Below are 23596 nucleotides of genomic sequence, written 5' to 3'. Positions count from 1 at the left end.
AGTTATCTTGAGCGGTTCAAGTGGATTGTGTCATTTTATTTTAGCTGCAAATCTGCAAAGTTTTATCCTCATTTTGGAGGTGAGGAAAGTGAGGCTCAGTGAGGTTAAACTCTGAGCCACACATGCAGTTGAAAGGGAGCAGAAAATGCCACCCCGAAATGGGCCGATTCGGTGTAAGGGTTATTCTGAGCTGGAGGCAGTTGAGAATCAACAGATGGCGGGAAGAATTCTCTGCCTTCCTTTAAAATCTGCCTAAAAGCAGGGCATAAATTTCCCTTTTTGAAGGTACCCTCTCCTCCCACCAGGAAAGGAAGAGCAAGACGGGGAGCTGACACTGAATTAAGTTTGCATAAACAGAACTTAGGAAAATAACTTATCTCCCATTAGTTCACCTACATGTTTTCTGGTTACTCCCCCATGATGTTTCTGCCTCTGAAGCACAACCCCACTTGCCTTTGTTAAAGTGGCACATGATCGCTGGGTCTGACTGCTGTTTTGAGTTTCGGTTCTTCTCTCCTGTGCACGTGAATCCTAACAAAAGTCCTGTGACTTTTCTCCTGTTAATTTGTCCTTTGTTAGTTCAATTCAGGGGCCCCTGTGCAGTAAAATTAAGAAGGTCCAAGAAAAATTTTTCTTCCCCAACATGGTAAAAATTAGGTAGTTCATGGGCCCCGGGGAAGCTTGTCCTTCCTAGGCAGCACCTGTCCTGTCTCTCCCTGCCCCACCACACCCCCCAAAGCCATCCCCGCCACTGCCTTAACCCAGATCCTCTCAGCTGGCTCAGCTGTTGCTGCAGGAGATCCCCAATGGCCTGGTGTCCCTGTCCTCAGGCTCCTTTTCCTTAACTCACCCTCCACATTGCTACTAGGGAGCTTTCTGTGAGGCAGATCTGAACCTGCCTAACTCCTGCGGGAAGCCCTTCAGGGGGTCTTCCCATCGACAAGGGAGGTCCCCCTACCTGTCTACTCTCCAGATTTCCTTTCTCAGAACATTCTGGGCTCCTTGGGCACTTGCTTTCTCCCCTGCCCAGATTTTCTTCCCTCAAACGTGGCCATCTGCACAGACGATCTATTGAACTCACCTTTCCAGGCTCATGTTGAACAGCATCTCCTCTGTTAGGCATCTCCCAGGGTGGGTTAGTCACTTCCTCCCCCGCCCCTTGCCTGCTACTCCCCCAGAGCCCTCGGGACATTGCATTCTAGTGATCTGTGTACACACCGGGCTCCCCTCTGCACCCCAAGACTGCGGACTCCCTGAGGACAAGGACTGCAATGTGCTTGCCTTGTGCCCAGACGGTGGCAAGGGGCGTAAACATTTCGGAAAGGAGAGGCTGACAGCCGGCTTTCCTCCAAGCCATAAAACAAATGGCTCCTTTACATCCCACTTATGCTAACTGATTCGGTTGGAATTATAATATTTCAGAACCGGAAAGCATCTTAAAGTTTGTCTGCCCCAATCCTATCATTTGTGCAGCCGGGGAGAGGATGGTCCGGAGGGTTGAGGTCACTGGCTGGTGCTAATGGCCGCTAGCCTCCTGGTCCTCCGGTTCAGAGTCCTGTGCGTCTGTTGGTTGTGGTGTCGACACCGAGTGGAAAAATCACCTTCCCGCTGGCTCCTACTGTTGCCCTGTTATGTCTGTGCGCTGAAGGAAATAGCCATTTCCACTAATAACACTTGTTTATGGTACTTTCATTTCGTGTCCTGGGCACTGCTGACGTTGCTGAATTAGGACAATTTTAGAACATTTATTTTTATGTGGAAAGATTATTAATGGCACTCTAAAATTATTAATGTAGCCTGTTGTAACTGATGAGAAAAAGAACCCTTCAATGTTTTGTTTTACCTTTCGAGAGACCTACTTGAATATCAGAGAATGCTAGAAATTAAAAAAAAAAAAATCTTCACCTAACGTTACTATAGAATTTATTCCTCTGTGTGTATGTGTGTGTGTGTGTGTGTATGTAAAAACCTAAAAAGGAACTAAATTAATTGATTTTTTTCTAGATTTCTTGAGGTATAATTGATAAATAAAACTGAATACAGTTAAGGTGTACAACATGATGTTTTGATATATGCATACATTATAAAATGATCACCATAATCAAGCTAATTAACACATCCATCACCTCACATAGTTACCTTTGTGTGTGTGCATGGTGAGAACATTTAAGATCTACTCTCTTAGCAAATTTCAGGTACACGGTACAGTATTGTCAACTAGTCGCAATGCTGTACATTAGCTCTCTGGAACTTATTCATAATTGAAACTGCATAACTGAAACTCTGTCCCCTCTGACCAACATCTCCCGATTTCCCTATGCCCTAGAATTATTCTTTTCCATGTTGCATCATTACTAATGATTCACACAGGGGCGCCTGGGTGGTGCAGTCGGTTAAGCGTCCGACTTCAGCTCAGGTCACCATCTCGCGGTCCGTGAGTTCGAGCCCCGCGTCAGGCTCTGGGCTGATGGCCCAGAGCCTGGAGTCTGTTTCCGATTCTGTGTCTCCCTCTCTCTCTGCCCCTCCCCCGTTCATGCTCTGTCTCTCTCTGTCCCAAAAATAAATAAACGTTGAAAAAAAATGATTCACACAATTATAATTTTATTTTGGAGGAAATAAGGGCTTTGGTATAAAATAACTTACGTCGATCTCTGGCGTCTTAAGTGTCACCCCAGGGCAAAATCTTCCTGGTAAAGACTGTGGAGTCACGATTGCCGCATAAACGGCATTATTTTGTTTACTTAACATTTTCCTTTCCTTCTGAGACTGTATTTCGGGAAGTTCCTAGTCTAATATATGATTTGAAAGGGAGTTGCACTTTTTAAATTTGACCTCACCTCCCTGGCATTGTGCTTGTCAGCGGACAGGAAGCTGGCGGGAGCTGGGCCAATCACAAGACCATATTCCCTGGCAACATGATTGGTCTGACAAGGGGCTTGTGTCCAGAACTAGACTGACCGGTGTCTTTCTGCAGCATTTAGGAAAACAGAAGCCGGTCAGAGGGAAGAAGAGGTTCTTCACTGTCTTGCTTTGATGCTGGGAGTTTGCATATATATGCATATATATGAACCGAAGTAGCTCTGGTATATATATATACATATATATGAACCGAAGTAGCTCTGGTTCTAGCCTGGAAGGTAAAGGTGATTTGTGAGAATGATGTGAGCCAGCAGAGAGAAGCAGATAGAAAGGAGGAGAGAAGGAAGAGAAAGAGATCCTTGACAGTGTTGGGGGTCCCGATTCAATTATTGGTGAGACCCTCTTCTTGGGGTCTGGTATCAGACGAGAGATAATTTTTCTTTTTCGCTGGTTTGTGTTTCCAAGCTTTGCAGTGAACCATTCAAAAAGTTCTAACACATGCAGATTTCGTTTTGCTTTCTTAGATAAACAAGCTGAACAAATACGCCTCCTCTACCCTAGAACGTAGGTCACAGTCTCTGTGTGAGGAAGATACTTACAAGCTCACTACATTATTTTCTTCGAACTTCTCTCTTCCTTCAACATTTACTCTATATCATTTGTGTAATAAGAAATTGGAAAAATAAAGTTTGAGAAATGTGGCCAGCCACCTGCCTAACCTCAGCCAACTGCCAGGAAGTCCAGTCTTCCAAGCAGACTTTAATCTGGAATTTTCTTTAAAAACTCACCAGTTGGATGCAAAAGTTTTTGTCAAAATGCTCTATAGTACAGAGAAGAACTGGGTCTCTCAAGAAGCAGCCTAGAGTAGCAGTTAATGCCCTTGAAAATAACTGCTTTTTGTCTTGAGCCCATGATCAAAGGTAATGATTGAATGCTAAATAGGTGCACTAATCAAATCAAATCAAATCTTTACATTTTGTATGAAGGTCTGGAAATTTGAGAGCAGGACAACGGAAATGGATCTCATTCAGCATAGTGTGAATCATAGTCACAGTGTGCTTGTTGGGGAAGGGGACGTAAAATTCCCACGGTTTTGATTTCTTTGAGATTCTTCTGCGGGAAAGAGTTGCGGCCTGGTACGTGGGTAAAAGAAAACGAAAAGAAAAAGAATCGGTACAAGTGTCATAACCCTGGCACGGTGTGCACAGACACCTGAGAATGACAAGGGCAAGGAAAACCACTTTTTCTCAAGTCCCGTCTACAGGCTTTTGAAGGGATTCTTGCCTGACATGTTCTTTCCACGGGTGAAAGGGAAAAGAGTAGACAATGAGAACACCCCTCTCAAGTTCTGCAGAGCCAAGGGCAAATCAGACTGGCATGGTCTGGCTTTCGTATTTAAAACTCTCTCTGAATGCATTAGTGTTTAGAAGGTGTACGCGATTTTGAAGGTAAACAGGAATGGAGACGGACACCGAATTGAAACTCCTCTGTTTGCAACCCTCCTCTTGTCCAGGATTCAACAGACGCCTGATGGGATAGCTGGCAGGAGGCTTGGATGAAGTCATCAGAGAACTCTCTCGCTAGTGAGTCATAATTTAAGTTTGTTTAATTGTTTTGGCAAAGCCAATATGTTGCTCATGTGTAGAAATAGAAATAATGAGGATATTTGGGTTGATGCTGTTCCTGATTTTTTTTGAAGGAGCTGCGATGGAAGTTTGGGTCTTAAACAAACAGAATGGAGATTGGGATCCAAGGAAGGAAGATGTTGGGAGAGAGCATCCATTGCTTGACTATAGGTTTTAATGAAAACTGTCTTCCAGGAAAAAGAGAGTCAATCCTCTGGAAAACAGTGTTAGAGAGGAATTGGCAGATTTTTTGGTAACTGTTTCATTTGTGAGTATTAAAAATACTTTGTAACTGGAAAGTGTTTTGCTTGAATAGAAACTTGTTATTTTCTTCTCCTTTTTTTAATTTAAATCCAAGTTAGTTAACATATACTGTAATAATGATTTCAGGAATAGAATTTAGTGGTTCATCACTTACTTGTAACACCCAGTGCTCATCCCAACAAGTGTCCCCCTTAATGCCCATCACCCATTTAGCCCATCTCCCCACCCAACACCCCGCCAGCAACCCTCAGTTTGTTCTCTACATTTAAGAGTCTCTTGTGGTTTGTGAAACTTATAATTTTCTTGATAACTATTCCTATTTATATTTTTATATTTGTATATATGGTGACACCTACCCAATTTACCAATATTTCTCAGTTAGCTGTGAGTCTGCTGAGACTTACAAAGTGAGAAAGGTGGCCAAACTAGATGTCCCTCAAGCCCATTAACAAAATCCCTTGCACTTTATCCACAGATGTCCTTGCGAGCTCCTGGTATCTTCTGTCTTGAGTGAAACACTAGACCTTCACCACCCACCCCCTCGCGGGAACCAGAGCGCTAGGAATGGTAAGGTGCCTTTCTCCATCCTCACTCAACCCATCCGGGCCATGCCACACTGACCTCCTAAATAGCTCTCAGACGGTCTACCCCCTTCACCCACGGGAGCTCTTCACTTACTTTGTGCACCGGAAACCTTTGGCAGTCTGGTAAAGCCTCTGGGCTCCTTTTCAGAACGAGACTTAAGTTCATTAAATAAAATACAGAGGATTACAAAGGAAACCCATCTTAAAAATATTGTTATCAAAATATGTTTAAAAGTTGAGTCACAATCATGTATGGGCTTCTTTATAAATGCCTTGGGTCCTCCAATCTCGTGGCAAGCCCAACAGCTACAGTAATTTTCCAGTAGTGATGAGCGTAAGGGATAGCTCGATTTGTCTGCAGCAACTGTGATGTGATCTGAAAGTGCCCGAGGTTCCTCTTGGCTGGAGTCACAGGTGCTGCTGACACTGCTGTGGTTTGGCGTTGACGTTCATCGTGGAAGGAAGTACTGCATTTCACTCCGAAGTTGCTTGTTTTCCCACCCAAGTCCACGGATGTCTCCAGCGCCCTCACTGAGAGCCCCCGCTTCTGTCCAAGCCACCATCCCTGGACGGTGCCACGCTCTCCTGTTGGATATACTACACACGATTGCCCACATCCAAACTGTCCTCCCCTCTGCAGCCAAAGTAGTGTTTTCAAATCGCAAAATTGGTTGTCACCTGCCCCCCACCCCCACCCACTTATACATCCTTTGCTTGTAGAATGGATACCAAAAGGCCTGGGTGTAGCCACGGGGGTCCTGTGTCATGGGCTGTCTTCATTCTCTTCGACCACAGAGCTTTGCAGGTGTTCCCTCTGCTAGGAATGCTCCCGAGGCCCCTCCTTGTGACATTAACTCTTCAGATCAGCTCAACCATCACTTGCTCAAGGAAGCCTTCTCTGGCCTCCCTGGTACTCTCAGGGCCTCTTGCACCATAGCTCCCTCATTCCTAAGAGGTGATGTTGCATTTATTTCTGTGATCCTTTGACTAATGTCTCTGTGCACTCACAGGCTGTGGGTTCTACAAGAACCAGGTTCTATGCTATCCCTTGGACGGTGCCTGGCACATTGTAGAACTTCAGTAAATACTTGTAGAATGAAGAAATGAGTGAATGAACCATTTTCACAGGCATTTTAGAAGCAGAAAGTGGTGGGGGTGGGAATGAGGGGGAAAGAAAAGTGTTGGAGGCAGACACCTGACAGCAAGGAGAAGTGATCATCTCTGGTTCTCTGGTCTGAGGAGACAGAGATCCTTGAGCAGGTGAAGAAGTAACCCCAACTAGACACTCCTCTCCCCAAATTGAAGCCTCTCAGTATAGCCAAAAAGGGAGTCCTAGGTACATTAATAGGCCCTGAGAGCACCACTGTGTTACAGGAGAGAACATTAACTTGAATTTCTAAAGTCAATCCTAAATATTAAGAAAAGGTTAAATTACATTACCGTAGTCATGCATTAAAAAGAAATGTCATAAAAATGATGAAAATTAAGATTTGCTCTTGAAAAGATGATTTGGAAAATAATATATGAGGTTGGATTGCTATGTGTGTTTTATATATATATATATATGAATATATATGAATGCTGTGTAGGCATATACATATATTTATTCCTTTATTTTCTGGGTATATATTCTTTGATGTGGATACCTAGATATTTAATTTCCTTATTAGACCTAAAACATATTCCTTCAACAATATAACTGAGAAATAAACTATTCTGTGGGTTGTTGATAGGAGTGGAGAATGATACTAATGAGGTCAAATGATGGGTAATTTGCTCACAAACTGATTGATGATACTGGGTTCTATGACACAGATTTCACGCTCACCTCCAGCTGGACATGGGGCAAATGTGGGTCTAGGGGGTTGGATGAAAGTTTGTGGATGAAGGCTAAATACTCATCCTTGATAATTGAGAAATAACCCAAGGTTGACTTGAGTAATATAGATTTGAGTACCTACCATGTTCGAGGCTTAGTAGTAGGTACTGGGATGTGTGGTGATCCTATGACGACGGCATTGGATCTATTTTCCTGTATAAATGGATGCATTATTACTGAGGTTGGATTGTCGTATGGGGATTCTTTTAGTGGGGAAAGATGTATGACTATTAATCCTTGGCTGGCAAAAGGCAGCCTGTTTTTATCCTGAACACTCATAGCAAAATATGATCATTAGGCTTTCACCCTGCACACCGTCAACCTGTGAGGCAAAGACTGGAGCAGGGACTCCCGAGAGACTGCACCCTCCAAGCTGTTCCAGGGAACACTTCCTATCCTTTTGGGGAGCACCCCACAAGCACTGCCCAGAGTTTGGATTCAAATAAAAAGTTAACTGATTGGGTTATTTCTACAACAACTGGTCATCGTTTACTTAAAGCAAAGCTACATAAAATCCTCCTTCCCATGGATGAAGTTGGTGAGCCCAATCTAGAAAACTGATGGACTGTGCCGGCTGGGGCGAAGAGCTGGGGTCCAGCCATCAGTGACTCGTTGGGCCTAGTTTTATTCCCTCTTTTCCACTGAGTTTGGACTCAGCGGCCTGAAACAATGCCTATGAAGCTGTCATACTCTGTTGTGTCAAAGCGACTCAAGCACCTTTGGGCTGGGACCATTGAAATGATGGACTGTTATGGTCTTCCCTCTTAATGCTCGCTTAATGCCTGTTCAGGGAGCACTTCATTTACACATCATTTACATGCTAGGCTTATGCAATTTTGGGTGAAAATTCAGCATTGCTCTTGCACAGAGGCCATGTTTTTATTTAAATAAGATGAGCCCCAGGTACCCTAAGTGCAGGCCTGCACGTGTATTTCTAAACTATTTGCAGTAAGCCTTATCACGGAATTACATGACAATTTTTAATGAAAATAATGCTCAGTTTGCAAAGGAGGAAAAATAGGCTGAAACAAGGAAACATTCGTATTTTGCTTACAGTAATTCTTAAGAAGAATTGAGAAGAATTACAGTCCTGTGTAATAAGCTTTAGCTGGAGGTTTATTACCTTATCTACATCCTTGGTTTGATAGATAGTAGGAGTACAACTGCCTGTATAATACAGACCTTGGAGCAGTCGGTCAAACCATTATGCAGTATATTCACTGGGCACTTTGAGATTATAAAGATTGTTTCTGATTTCCATGTCATAGAATTAAAAAGCAAGGAGATGGCATTACATATACACAGAAACAATCCAGATGAAAGATCAAAAAATATAGGAAAGACTATAATGGTCCACGGAAATCTCATCATACCCAGATACTGAAACCAGAAAATTCTTTTTCAAGTCTGAGCTCTATCACGTTGAAGACATGACTGGGTAACAAACGAGGTCTCTTTCCTTAAAGATTAAATAAAGACGCACATTTCACTTACTTATGGTGATTATAAATAAACAGGGTGAGAATTGTAAAGTCATCGCCAGAAGTAATAGTATCAATCACTTGTAGTCTATTTCTGTTCTTTTTTTTTTTAATTTTATTTATTTTTGAGGGACGGAGAGAGAGTGTGAGGCAGGGAGGAGCAGAGAGAGAGAGAGGGAGACATAGAATCCAAAGCAGGCTCCAGGCTGTCAGCACAGAGCCGGAGGTGGTGCTGGAACCCACGAACCATGAGATCATGACCTGAGCTGAAGTCGGAGGCTTAACTGACTGAGCCACCCAGGCGCCCCTATTTCTGCTTTTTAATGGGTGTGTAAAGCAACAAAACATACAATTTCTCAGACTGTTCCTTTAACTAAAATTGGAAATGAAAGCGTTATTTGGGGGATGTTTCTCTGAATGAAGAATACTGATATTTCTAATTGAACTCCGAATTGAATTTCCGATAAACTGCAATTCAGGGCTTTCTCTCCAACTACATGGAACACTTTCGCAGATTAATGACTGATCATTTCAAGAGTCAAAAGGACTTGAACTGGCTTTGGGTGTGAGAAAATGAATCACCGTATTGCCATTTTAAGAGTTTATTTGGCCGTGGTTTGAGGTACATTAAGAACAAATAGATTTCCAAGGCAGAGTGTTGATAATACTCATTTACAATGGGTGACCAGTTGGCGATAATGTACCCTGTGTAACAGCACCTGTCCTAGCCAACCTCAGTTCCACACCTACAGTTTAGAAATGCCGCTTCCCTTCAGAGATCATGAAGCTGCAAATGACTCTGTGTACCTGACTCGCAATTCTTTTTCCTTCTCACCGCCTTCCACGCCTATAAAACTTTGGGTTCGGCCGATTTGGGCGAGCGTTTTCTTTCTGGCCTACACATCTTGACTTAACACGCGTGGATGGGCCTCTGTTATACACATGACCGGGGTCCGCGAGATTCTGCGGTCCCTGCAGAAAAGGTATTAGAAGACGGCGGAGGAAAAACGGAGAATACGAACACCAAAAGACAATTCCCCAACCAGCATGAACAAAAGATTTCCTGTAGCCACGGAGAGCCCCCCAGGACCCCACATCCCCCCGGATGGGGGTGTTCACACGCCTCACGAGTAGCAAAGGCAGCGCTGGCCGACGGTGAAACACTGACTCGCCTCTGATTTGCCTTTTGCCTGTTGAGCCTCCCCAGTCGGCAGCCTGTGTTTTTCCCCCAGCAGCTTCGCTCCCTGTCTGCTTCCGCTTCAGGTGCTCGGCAGCCCCTTGGCTCTTCGCCGGCTCTTTCAGCTGGCAAGCAGCTTGCCCTGCGGACCCGGAGCAGCTATGGCTCAGCCGGGACACGGCGGGTGGAAACTCCACAGGCCCGATCGGTTGTGTCCTTGGCTCGTTTAGGCTGCGACTTCAAATACACCCACCCGCCCTGCCAGCGCACAGAAAGCACAGCACCTGATGGCTGCAGGTTAGAGATGTGCGGACTGAGGCCACCAAGGGGGACGCAGGGATGAGATTTTATTTGTGTGATCTTGCTTGCTCATCTTTTGTAAGAGCCCGATTTCACAAAGAGTTTGTTTTGTTGCTTTTCAATCTTACCATACCACCAACACTTGGCTTTGTGGATCGTCCGCCTTTTACTTTTGTTTTCTATTTCATTCACTTGTGTGTTTATATTTTTACCATCTTTTTTGGTTTTTCTTTTAATGCCCTGAATTGGATGCTTAGCTCATTAGTTCTTAGTTTCTAAATTATCTAACTTATGCATTTTAGGATATACATTTCTGAGTACAATTTTTGCTGTATCTGCAAGGTTTGGTGTGTAGTATTTTCATTATCAGTAATTTTTTTAGAAGCACCTTATTAATAATTCTAATATTTCATGTTTAAATGATATTTTGGATATGTTGGGTAAAATGAAATTCATTTCATCTATTTCTTTTTACTTTTATAATATGGCTACTGCAATTTTTTTTAAATTTTTTTTTAACATTTATTTATTTTTGAGACAGAGAGAGACACAGCATGAGCAGGAGAGGGTCAGAGAGAGAGGGAGACACAGAATCTGAAACAGGCTCCAGGCTCTGAGCTGTCAGCCCAGAGCCCGGTGCGGGGCTCGAACTCACGGACCGCAAGATCATGACCTGAGCCAAAGTTGGACGCCCAACCGACTGAGCCACCCAGGCACCCCTGCTACTGCAATTTTTAAATTAGATATGTGGTCTGTATTTGTGACACTATCATATTTCTTTTTTTTTTTTAATTTAAATCCAAGTCAGTTAATATACAGTTCAATAATGTCTTCAGGAGTAAGATTTAGTGATCCATCACTTACATACAACAGCCAGGTGCTCATCCTGACAAGTGCCCTCCTTAATGCCCCTCGTCCATTTAACCCATCCCCCCCCATCCCTCCAGCAACCTTCAGTTCTCTGTATTTAAGAATCTCTTATGGTTTGCCTCCCTCTCTTTTTTTATCTTATTTTTGCTTCCCTTCCCTTATGTTTATCTGTTCTGTTTCTTGAATTCCACATATGAGTGAAATCATGATATTTGTCTTTCTCTGACTGACTTATTTCGCTTAGCATAATACGCTCTAGTTCCATCTAGGTTGTTGCAAATGGCAAGATTTCATTCTTTTTGATCGCTGAATAATACTCTATTTATGTGTATATATATATATGTATATATATCGCTGAGTATATATCCATATATATATGGATTGCTGAATAATACTCCATATATATATATATGTGTATATATATATATATATATATGTGTGTGTGTGTGTGTGTGTACACACACACACACACACCACATCTTCTTTATCCATTTATCCGTCAATGGACATTTGGCTTCTTTACATAAATTGGTTATCGTCAATTTTTGAGTATATCTAAATGTCCATGATTTTTTTCTTGAGTTTCTAAATGTTTCTTCTTAAAATTTCCAAATATGTGGGTTTCCTCCTCATCTTTTTGTTATTGGCTTCTAATCCCCACCCCCCCCACCCCCACCCCATTGAATTGTTTTGTGGTTAAGGACAGGTTCTATTTGACATGGATTTTTTTGAAATTTGCTGAGACTTGCCTGTTGGCCTAGAATTGTGGTCAGTTTTTGTAAACGGTCCATGTTTTGTGCTTTGGAAGAGTACATATTCTCTAAATGTTGGAGCCTGGGTTCTGCTGTCATCTGGCACACTGACCTGTACATGATGTTCAGGTCAGTGATCTCCGTGTTGAATCTTCTCCTTTTGCCCCTTCGGATTTACTTTCTACGTTTCCTCACCCTGATTTGTGCTGTGGGAAGCTGACCTGTATGAACTCTATCAAAAACTCCCCACCCTGGGCTTCTTTGGGCTCAGCCAGTGGAGATATGGGGAGGAGAGTGGGAAGATGCGGAGAGAAAGGTCAGAATAATAACTCTTCCAGCTTCCTCCTGCTGAGCCATTTTGGCAAAGACACAGTCCTCTGTCAGAGGTCTCAGAGCTTGTCAGACACCCTCTCCTTCAGCCACAGCTCTCACTGGTGTTGGTGACCAAGTCTTCTTCTCGGCCGTTTAGCCCCTGTTGCCCTGTGGCTAGCCCTGGATGTGCTTCTTCGTCCATCTATGGTGGACCTTGCCCACACCTTGTGAATATTTAATTAAACTCTCTGTCTTCATTTCATATCAGTATGGCATCATCTTGCTGCCAGGACCCAACTGATGCAATCTTTGGACCCATTTTTGCTTGCTTGACCTAACAATAATTGAGAGAGATACAATTAGATCTTCCTTTATGATGGTCGATTTGCCAATCTCTATGCTTTATGTATTTTGAGGCCATTTTTTTTTAAATGCATGCAGGTTTGAGATTGTTGTATCTTCCTGGTGAAGTGATTCTTCTATCATCATATAGGGGCCTTCCTTCTCTGTACTTTTTGGTCTCAGGATCCCTTTATATTATTAAAAGTTATTGAGAACCCCAGAGAGATTTTGTTTGTAGAGATTATATCTATTCACATTTGCCATGCTAGAAGTTAAAACTGAGAAAAGATTAAGATATTTATTTAATAATTCATGAAAAAATAAGAGCAATAGTCTCATTGCCTGTTAACACAAGTAACATTCTAATTTTTTTTTTAAGTTCTATTTTTGGAAACAAAACATAGAAGAGTGCCATCACTTTATATTTTTATAGATGTCTTTAATATCTAGTTTTTTAGAAGACCACTGGATTCTCACATCTGTTTTGGCATCTAATCTGCTGGGGTGTGTTGTTTTGTTTGAAGTTGACGTATAGACAAAAACCCAGTTTCCCACAGATACGGTTGGAAAAGGAAGCAGAGCTGTCATAACTGTTTCAGATAATTGTGGGAATTCATTCTTGATACTACTCTCAAGCTCAACAAGTGGTGGTTCTAGATGGTTAATTCCAATATGAAGTTTGAAAACAGATCGATGAAATTTTCATATTCTGTTATATTGCAACCCGTTGATCTATCTTGTACTTTGCATGGATCACTTACCCATGCATGGCTTTATGTTATTCATTGTTCATTTGGACCATAATGGTTCACTGAGCTCTGTCGATCTTCTAAATGTTGACACGTTTCATTATACAGTATAAGAAAATCACATTGTACTATGCATTGTATGTAATGAACTAACTCTAAAAATGTTTTTTGAGAGAGAGAGAGAGAGCACAAGTAGGGGAGGGGCAGAGAGAGAGAGAGAGAGAGAGAGACAGAATCTGAAGCAGGCTCCAGGCTCTGAGCCGTCAGCACAGAACCCAATGCAGGGCTTGAACTCACGAACCGTGAGATCATAACCCGAGCTGAAGTTGGGCACTTAACCGACTGAGCCAAACCAGGCACCCTTGTAATGAACTAACTCTAGCTTCAACTCTGCTTCCAATTCACTGTCCTTAGAAAGTTATTTTGAGCTTTAGTTTTCCCGCGTGTAAAATGGGGGTGATAATTATACTTTTCTCTCATGGTGTCTTGGAGGAAGAAATTTGATAGTGGCTGTGAATGCATTTTGTGAATGTTCTGATGCAATTTGGACAGCTGTAAGGATTGAAAGGTTAGAAAATAGTGTCTTTATTGTCTCTTCTTTAAAAGTGTCCAGATATCAACCTTTTAAATAAAGGCATAGTTATATTATCATTCATAGTCTCCTACCCATAAAGTAATTGATAGAAGATTCTTTTTATTTTTTTGCCATGGGGATCAATAAAGTAATTTGCATTTTGAGTGAACAAAGGAACACATTTAGTCCATTGATGTGTTTAGTTTTCTTGAATTGGGCCTTGCTAACGATGAGGTTCAACTTTTCCATTGTATGGAAAAAGTAGCTGAAAACCTGATTTCAGTGACTTGCCCAGGGAGGGACATAGGCCATGTGAAAGGCAGACTTGGGTCAAAGTCTTCATTTTCTGATGCCAGTGTTTGTTCCATTATACTGCCTCTCAAATTTCTATTGGTGACATTTTGGGTATCTTCACAGGGAGGAAGAGAATGTATAGGTATTATTTTTATTTTTTAATTTCTATCTTTCTAAAATCAGATCATCCTTTTCACCGATTCTTTCTGGATGCCTGGCAACCTTCTGAATACTTGAATTTTTTTTTTTTTGTCAGTGCATTTGAAGGTCAACACCTCTTCAAAGGAAAAAAATAAGAACGTTGAAAAAAGTTTTCAATAGTCATCACATCATTTATTTGCTGACTCTGTTTGCATAGAATTGCTAACCGGCAGGGTACACGATCTTGTAAATTCATAAGGGCAAAGGTTTAGTGAGCTGCATTGAATGTGGAGTCTCTTTTTCAGGCTGGCTTGACATTACACTAAACCTGTTTCCTTCTATTGGCAGGAACTTGTACCAGACCCCAGGCTGCATACTGTGACCCATTCAGCTCAAGATTTTATCGGGCAGACATTGCCAGTATGTATTCCCTATTACAGCAAAAATATAGTTTACACGTCGATCAAACTTTGATGGCACCCCTAGCAGGGTTCAAAGTTCACGGGGGTACCATGCATGGAGGGGAATGAGGTGGATGGGAGCAGTTGCCATAATGAAAGCTCTGAGGATGTTAGGCCCTGCCTCGCTGCCTCTGCCTCTCCCAACTCCTTTCCAAGGGATCATCATGCCCTCCTCGTAGAACCTGCGCTGCCCTCTCTTCTGAACTAACCAGGAAATGCAGCCAAGGTTCAGTATTACCCACCTCTCCTCCACTCCCTTGCTTATTCGGTGGGGTTTGGGATGAATTTTCTCCTTCCCTGTCTCAACAGATAGAGGCCATCAGTCTTGTTTGTTCCTAAGTAACATTCACTATCAGTGAACCTCATGGCCCAAAGAAAGGATCCCAGGAATCCGAGTTACTTTTGGATTATCTTCTCTTGTGTTACCTCCTGCCTCATCCCCAGCCCCTTCCCATGATGCTACTGGCTTCCTCTGAACCCCAGAGTGGTGTGTAAGGGCCTGTCAGGGGTTTCTGCCTTAATTTTGCTGGTGTTCTTTCCCGGGATGGAACCCTAATCTTGAGAGTGCGGCAGGGCAAGGGGATGGGACTGGGTCGGGTGGGGTTGGGGGAAGTGGAATTGAGAAGTTATCCTCAAGTGTTGATCGATTCATGGAGAAGATGTTGGAGCCTCTGTTTCAAATCCAATGAAATATCCTCTAGAATCATTCCCAGAACACACACACACACACACACACACACACACACACACACTGAGCTTTGCCTAAGGGGCAAACTCTATAAAGATATAAAGAACATAAACTTTGAACAAAGGAACACATTCTAAAGTTTAGCCCTAAGACTGGACCCAAAATGAACGTCCCTTCCCCACAGAAGAGCGAACAAACAGTCCCCCCCCCCCCCGAAACAACAAATCAATAAAACAGAGTCACAAGCAGCACAGCAACTGGCAGGTTCACAGACTCATTCTGCAGTTAATGATACAAATACCAACCGAATGTGCCTGAGTCTCGAGCCGTCCATTCAGATGCAGGAGACCATCTACAGTGTGAGAGAAACCGAAGATACAATAGGCACCAAATTATTTGGAGAGAATATGAGCCAAATACCCAACCGACCAAACAAACAAAAAATGTGGATGAGAAAGAAATGGCTGAATATACTGAGTTATGTAAGAGTCTGAGAAAGAATTCATAGGGTTTCTGGAAACACAATTTCATCAAGAGCTGGAGGAAAATGAAAAGGAAGACAGCAGGCGTAATTGCCATGAGCAATCGTTTCCTGCTGAGACAGAAGAGTCTTACTATCAGCTCTGTAAGAATACATCCAGGCAAATACAGAAAACATGGAAATAAATACTTCTCATAAAATCAAGATGGGAGGACAAAAGGGCACCCAGAGACATGCCATGTGTAGCAGAAAAGAGAGTGGGCAAAGGCCAGATAAGGTGATAATAGAAAAAGAGAAGTGAGAAAATTACATCTCTGTGGGCATCATTAGGGTGAAGGAAAGCAGGCAAATAGAAAGTGCTTAAAATGTAACAGAGTGAAGCATCCAGAACACCACAGGTCAAATCCTGTTAGAGCAAATAGTGTCACAAAGGAAATCTCTTTATAACGAAAAAAGGAAGAGAGTAAGTGCAGGAGAAAAAGTGGCAGCCAGAAGTCAGGAGAATTGGGTTGTAATTCAGGTTCTTTTACCACCTTGGCTCTATTTCCTTGGGGGTATTTGCTGACCTTTTCTGGGTCAGAGCTTCCTGGTCTGTAACTTAGCCCAGGGTGGTGATCTGTGACTTTTTGACAGCATGACCCCTTTAAGAATCTGATGAAATTTACACATTTTCTCAGCAGAGTTAACATGGCTTATGCTAGATTTTTCATACTGCTTCCAGGGGGTCTGCTCTATTTTGGAAGGGGACACTGGACATGAGGTTTAGAATTGCAACCTAGCCTGGGCTTTTCCAGCTTGGCAAACCTATGGGTCTACGATTTCCAGGTGGTAAGCATCTGCTGATTGCGCACGGTATTGAACTCAACACAGTGAGGCACAGCGCAGACTGCCAGAGCTGTGGAAAGGGGTTTCTTCTCTCAGCAGTGGAACTTGAAGGAGAAAGGCAGTGGGGGGATTGGCAAGCGGGCTCGCCGTACTTGCCTCTTCTGCTTTAGCAGCACTGGGTCTTTTTTTTTTTTTTTTTTTTAGTTTGCTTGTTTTTATTTATTTATTTATTTATTTATTTATTTAGAGCAGGGGAGGGGCAGAGAGAGAATCCCAAGCAGGCTTTGCCAGAGCAGAGCTCGACACGGGGTTTGATCTCATGAGCCGTGAGATCATGACCTGAGCTGAAATCAAGAGTCAGACGCTCAACTGACTGAGCCACCCAGGTGCCCCATCGCTGTTTTTTTGTTTTCTTTTTTTAATCCACTTGATACTTCGGTGAAATGTAACCTAACCTACTTTAGGGGCGTGTTTTGGCTCAATTATTTTTATTTTGGTTAGCTCATGTTCTTTGCCTTGCCCCACCCTCTCCCTCTTTCCTTTCTCTGACCTCCTTTCCGCGTCCTCCCTTTCCCTCCCTTTTGATGAAGTGATGAAGTGCTTAAGGCTGGTGCCTTGGAGGTGGGTGACTTTAGAAAGAACCTTCCATGTGCTGGAGGTGGCACCAGGACAGACAGAACTAACAAAAAATATAAGACGCGTCTCTACTGTCGAGGAATTTATAGGGTAGCTGGGAAGGTGAGCTGCGAACAGGTAAAAAGTAAAGGCGCCATATAGGATTGGCGCACGAGAGACTGTACAGTAAGGGAAGGGTCCTCAGAGTGTGTGTCTGCCGTGTGGATGAGCCTCGTGGGCTCATGCTACAGGTTTCAAGTTGTTGAGTCAGTGGGCCCGGGAAGGTGTCGTGGAACAGAGCCACCTTGGTGCTGGGTGGGCTGGGCCTGGAAGGGTATGTTTGGTACTGATGGTTGGGGAAGTTCCCTGGAGGGGGTGAGAGGGCATTTGTCTTAGTCTGCTTGGGCTGCTATAACAGAAGACTGCTGTCTTCTCCCTGTGTCCTCACGTGGTACCAGGGGCGGGAGAGCTCTCCGGGGTCTTTTCTAAGGCCACTGTTCCCTTCATGGGAGCTCCGTGCTTGTGACCTAATCACCTCCCAAAGGCCCCACCTCCAAATATCCACACACGGGGAATTAGGTTCCAACATGAGTTTTGAAAAAGACACAAACATTTGGTCTGTAGCAGCATTCTTATCCAAGTTCACCTTTGTTCTCTCCTTTCCCTTCCAGGGGTCTCTCAGTCTCTGACTCAGATTACAGTTTAGAGCACAACATGGCAGGCCACGTCAAATGGAGCCAATCTTTGAACTAAGGAGAAGAGTGCTTCTGCACCTACCAGGAAATGAAAGAAAAGCAGGAGTGCCTGCTTTTCTGGAAAACCCATTCATTCATTCAGTAAATATTCATTGGACACCCGCTATGTATCAGGCATTGTGCTACACTGTGGGAATACAGCAGTGGACAAGACATAGGTGGCCCTGAGCTCTTGGCATTCAGTGAAGGAAAGCCAGATACCAACTTGCACCGTGACCGGGAGCCCTGTACTCAGAGGACATCTGGCTATAGCACTGTTGACCTTTCTGATTTCAGGTCAGTTTAGAAGTCCGATATATCCTACCTTTATTCTATCAACCCCTGTTCTATTATTCAGTTGGGGGTTGGTTGGTGGGGGCCACCATGAGCAGCCACTTACCCAGGAGCAGAGTCTCTGATTCACGAAAATGACAAACATACTGAGAGAACATGTAAATCGAAACAGTACATGGAGTCCCAGCATCCAGTTCCAGATTAATGAAGCTAGCAGTGTGGCAAACGCGCCGCATAGAAATCCTCCTGAAGGTTGGGAGAGGTACATTATAACGATTGGTGGTTTTACCGAGAATACAAATAGCAGGTAGGAACATGTCGAGCTTTTGAAAAAATGCCAAAAACTAGGCAGCACAACAGAGATAAATAAAATACACAGTAAAGAGGCAAAATAATAAAATACTGTAATTTGGCCTCCCAGCATGAAGGAGGGAAGCTGAGACTGGAAGAATGGATTAGAATTCATGAGTCATTTGCTTGGTTTTGAACTGATGGAGCCCCAGCTGGCTGGAGAGGCCCGAGCGAGCGGGTTGTTCTTGCTTGCAACCCTGAAATCCCTGTAGAGTGGACTGGCTCTCCCAATCTTTCTTCTATGAGGCTAACCATTTATTTATTTATTTATTTATTTATTTGCAACAACTTTGGGCCCAGTTCTGTGCTAGGCATTCATATGAATTACCTTCCGTTGTCACAAAGTCCTGCAAGGAACGTATGAGGAAGCCAGGGCTCAGAGATGTGAGTGACCTACTCTAAAGTAACTCAGCTAGTGTGGAGGCCACAGCTAATCCCAGTCTTTCAGACTCTGCTGTTGGCATCCCCCTACTGTGGCCTCCCACCTCCCCTGTCCCAGGGGCTTTCTGTGCCCCTTGGCACTTGACAGATGACTTCTGGGTGAGAGGCAAAGCAAGAGCTTCATAAAAGTGAACACCAGGGAGCCATGCAGGCTAGAAATATCTCCGTCCATCGATAAAAGGCAGGGGCAGCCTTTTAATTGCCTACTTCTGGGGTTACCTTACATCAGGGTCTGCTACTGGCATGATTTAAGAAATAGGTCACATCTTGTAGTTCTGAAAAGTAGGAAAGTGCTTAAAACAAACAAAACCAAACTCCACTTGATTGGAGGTATGTCAAAGGGAGACAGGAGCCAACTGGAAGAACTCTGGGTGGCCAAAGGTGGACCAATTTAAGTGACAAAATAAAATAGAATTGGATTATAACCCGAAGTGTAAAATAAATATCCCAAATATCCCAGAGTCCATACTGGTTCCAATGACTGAGCAAATAAATAAACGAAGGAGAAGGCACGAATGTCTTATGCAGAAGAATCCCAAATGATTTATGTAGATACCTCCCTCTCGAGGGGGCACACACAGCTTCCCATCCCTTAAATGGAGGCAGTGACTTCTTTCCAAAGAGTACAGTGTGGATGGGGGTGTAGTGGTGAAATCTGGCAAATACTACCTCAGCCAGATACTCAAGGCCCACATCTACATGGGGCCTTGATACATGATGGGCCTACATGACATGATAAGTCATGTTGACGGTATGTACTCTTGATCTCATGTGATGACAGTGACACTTTACCTCTATGACCTTCATCCCAAACCTCCAAAATCCCGGTTAGAAGAGCATTCTATAGAGCGATTGCCCAAACCATGCAAAACTGGTCATCAATAACAAAGAAAGTCGAGGGGTACCTGGGGGGCTCAGTCGGTTTAATGTCCGACTTCGGCTCGGGTCATGATCTCACAGCTCGTGGGTTCAAGCCCCGCATCGGGCAGACAGCTTGGAGCGTGGAGCCTGCTTCAGATTCTGTGTCTCCCTCTCCCTCTGCCCCTCCCCAACTCGTGCTCTGTCTCTCTCTCTTTCTCTCTCTCAAAAATAAACAAACCCTAAAAAAATTTAAAAAAATAACAAAGAAAGTCTGAAAAGCTGTCAGAACCAAGAGAAGCCTAAGGAGACACAATGGCTAAATGTAATGTGATGCCTGGATGAGATCCTGGAACAGAAAAAGGACATTGGGTTAAAAGTGAGGAAATCTAGTAAAATGTGGATTTCAGTCAAAAATAATGTGTCAGCACTGATTTATTAATTGTAACAAATGTACATATTAATGAAGGATGTTAATATTAGGGAGAACTAGGTATGGGGGTATATGGGAATTCTCTGTACTCTCGTCAATTTTCTGTTAATCTGAAACTGTTCTAAAAAGGAAAGTCTATTTAAAAAACAGGTTAAATTCTAATAGTGAGATATTTTGAGCATGAATTTAAGCTGTCTCATGTGGACAGGGAATATTGCCTTATTGCAACTCCAGTCCTGTACTTGACCTTCAGCTCATACCAATGTCTGTCTGGGTGCCCTTTTGGCCTTTGGAAAGGTTTGGTAGAGGGGGCCGCCCACTGGGAAGCCAGTGGGTACAGGAAACTAAGCCTCGTACCTCCTTTGTGACTGAGACTCCTGCAGGTGAGGGCATTGATGGGCCGTATGTAGAGGAGGGCAGTTTAGTGGCTTGAAACTGAATTGGCTGGGACAAGGCTGGGCTGGGACAGGGGGTATTAAGAACAGCCTCCGAGGTGAGGGCGGGCTCCTGGCCTTAACCCCCACACACCGGCAGGCCCACTTTTACACCAAATCCTACGTTTTGATCTTCCCTCCATTCATGTAAGTACATTTTCACCAAGCACTCTTACGTGCCCTACATTGTGCTCTGTGTTGGGTCTGTAATACTTATATTCCAGTAGGAAAGATAAAAGTAAACTGATAGATGATTCCAAATCTGATAAGCCCTTGAAAGAAACAGGGTACTAGGACAGGCAATAAGGGGAGGGGTCCTAATTTAGATAGAATAGTTAGCCAAGGCCTTACTGAAGAGAGGACACTCAGGCTGAGGCCTGAAGGATAAAAGAGAGAAGTCACGCAAAGCATGAAGTTCTGGTAAAGGGAACAGCATGTGTGAGGGCTCAGAGGCAGGAATGAATTCTGCATGTTTGAAGAACTGAAAGAAGCCACCTATAAAACAGTTTTATTTTTATTATTATTTTTTAATAAACCTCTTCTTTTTAAAATGCTTATTTATTTTGGGGGGGAGCAGAGGGAGAGGGAGAGAAAGAATCCTAAGCAGGCTCCATGCTCAGCACAGAGCCTGATGCAGGGATTGATCCCAAGAACTGTGAGCTCATGACCTGGGCGGAAATCAAAAGTCAGACGCTTAACCAGGTAAGCCACCCAGGCACCCTATAAAACAGTGTTTTTTACACAAAAATAATGATCTTTAGATGCAAACAAGACAGAACATAATTTATATTTTATTCCGTTTCGTCTTTTTCTTTACACTTCATTCCAGAAATTGAAACATATAACTTTGGTATAGTTGTCATCTTTTGTAAAATGGTGTTTTTTGACCTTTGCTAAGTAAACGGAAGTCATACAGGCTGACTTCTCCACGTGGTCTGGATGTAGCATGACACATTTTTCTTTTCTTTTTGTCTCTCTATTGTTTGGGATCCTTCTCATCTGGTGGGAGCAGAGTCTTTTAATAATCAGTAGTGCAGCCAAGCTGTGCGAGGTGATTGATCTGAGCAAAGAGGAAGTCTGTCTTGTTCCACTCTGAAGATCAGGACGGTCCTAGGCCTGCTTGCACGGAGTGCGGTCAGCATGGCTAGGGGGCCTCTAACTATCACCTCAAAGGTCTTCAACTGATTTGTTCCATCTACCCCCCAGTGGGGATGTCTTGTCACCCCGTCTTCTGTTCTTTAGCCTACAGGTACCCCGGGGTGCATTGAAGGAGGTCGTCCATGCGCAGAAGGCTGATGGGTCTGCACGAAGACATGGGCCCTGAGTCTCTCCTGATGAAGGGGCGGTGGGTTGCATGTTGACCACATGCACACCCCCCCGGGTGCAGAAGGAGAGTCAGCTGGTTTGGGCTCGAGTGCCAGAGGGGGAAGTTTCTTGCCTGCAGGGCGGTCAGGGTGACCCATCCTCTGTGGGCTCCCTTTGTGGGTAGCTTTCCCAGGCTCAGCCCCCAGTTCAACCTCTCTTAGTCTTGAAGAGATGCAGACATGCTTCCCCTTTCCTTCCTGCATCTCTCAGAAGGACAGAGACAGAGAGATGAAGACCCATCAGAGGCTGACTCTGTATAGACTACCAGGGGACTTGGTGGGAAAAGAGCAGGCTCAGACCCCTCCCTGGGCTCCAGTGGGCTTGTGGTTGGCAGGTAGCATGTGGATGCTGTTTCCATCGCAGGCCTGGAGGGAGTCCCTGCCGGGTTGAAGAGTGGGAGAGCCCAGCCCTCCTTCTGGCTACCCCGAGGTCCATCTCTGCAGCCTTTAACAGGCTTCCACATGTTTCTTTTTTCCGTCTTATAAGCCCTTGGGATTTGGCCCACTTGTGTCTCATTTCCAAATTCTCCCTCTCCTGGAGCTGTCTTCAAAGGCGGCTGCTTCGTTTCCATCAACCCTCCTTCCTTGTTCTCACTGAAATAAGTGCACAGTGTTTTTCATTTTTAAGAACTTTTTACAGTTAGTGTCTCCATGGAGATGACACAAGTAACAAATATGCGGATAGGAACACAGACTCAAGAAATAGCAGTTGAGGGGCGCCTGGGTGGCTCAGTCGTTTAAGCGTCCGACTTCAGCTCAGGTCACGATCTCGCGGTCCGTGAGTTCGAGCCCCGCGTCGGGCTCTGGGCTGATGGCTCAGAGCCTGGAGCCTGCTTCTGATGCTGTGTCTCCCTCTCTCTCTGTCCCTCCCCGTGCATGCTCTGTCTCTCTCTGTCTCAAAAATAAATAAACGTTAAAAAAAAGAAAAAAAAAAAGAAATAGCAGTTGAGCACTGTTCTGAGTTTTACCCTGGGATAGAAATGGCCTCGGCTTTTCCCAGCCCTCCCCTCTCCACCCCCTTCTAGGTGGTATTTGTAATGATTGTCCTGTCCTGCCTTCTCCAGGTTAGGAGCTGAACCAAATACCTTAGATTTTACGTATTTTGAGGTAGGGGTCACTTCCGGGATTGCCAGTCATATCTTGACCATAGCCGGCTCCCTGCAGAGGGCACTTCCTGTGGCTCTCCTCAGGCCATCTTGCCTGCCCCCCGGGCAGCTGCTTTTGGTGTTTCTTGGTAGTCGCTGTGGTGTCTGCCTCTAGGTGTCCTTCCTGGGGCCCCAGCCCTCTTCTCTCTTCCCAGTTTGATTTACATCTGCCTTAGCTATTGGCAAGTTGTTGCAATCTTAGGTGAACAGGCCTACTCCTTCAGCTATTGCTTTATAACACTTTTGGGGGCGCAGAGGGTCTTATGAAT

At 44.0% G+C, this 23596-nt stretch overlaps 1 long non-coding RNA gene across 1 annotated transcript; it reads left to right on the top strand.

The window, feature by feature from the left end:
* The first annotated feature begins 9524 nt into the window (after positions 1–9524).
* LOC113595311 (uncharacterized) lies at positions 9525–23077 on the top strand. The gene is made up of 4 exons (XR_003415797.2): positions 9525–10166; positions 14552–14623; positions 17945–18304; positions 22061–23077. It is a non-coding gene; the product is annotated as an uncharacterized LOC113595311 (long non-coding RNA).
* Positions 23078–23596: the final 519 nt, after the last annotated feature.

This window comes from Acinonyx jubatus, chromosome C1 (assembly GCF_027475565.1).
Source record: "Acinonyx jubatus isolate Ajub_Pintada_27869175 chromosome C1, VMU_Ajub_asm_v1.0, whole genome shotgun sequence".
Taxonomy (NCBI): domain Eukaryota; kingdom Metazoa; phylum Chordata; class Mammalia; order Carnivora; family Felidae; genus Acinonyx; species Acinonyx jubatus.
Note: the sequence above shows the minus strand (reverse complement) of the source record. Positions and strands in the feature narration are given on the sequence as shown.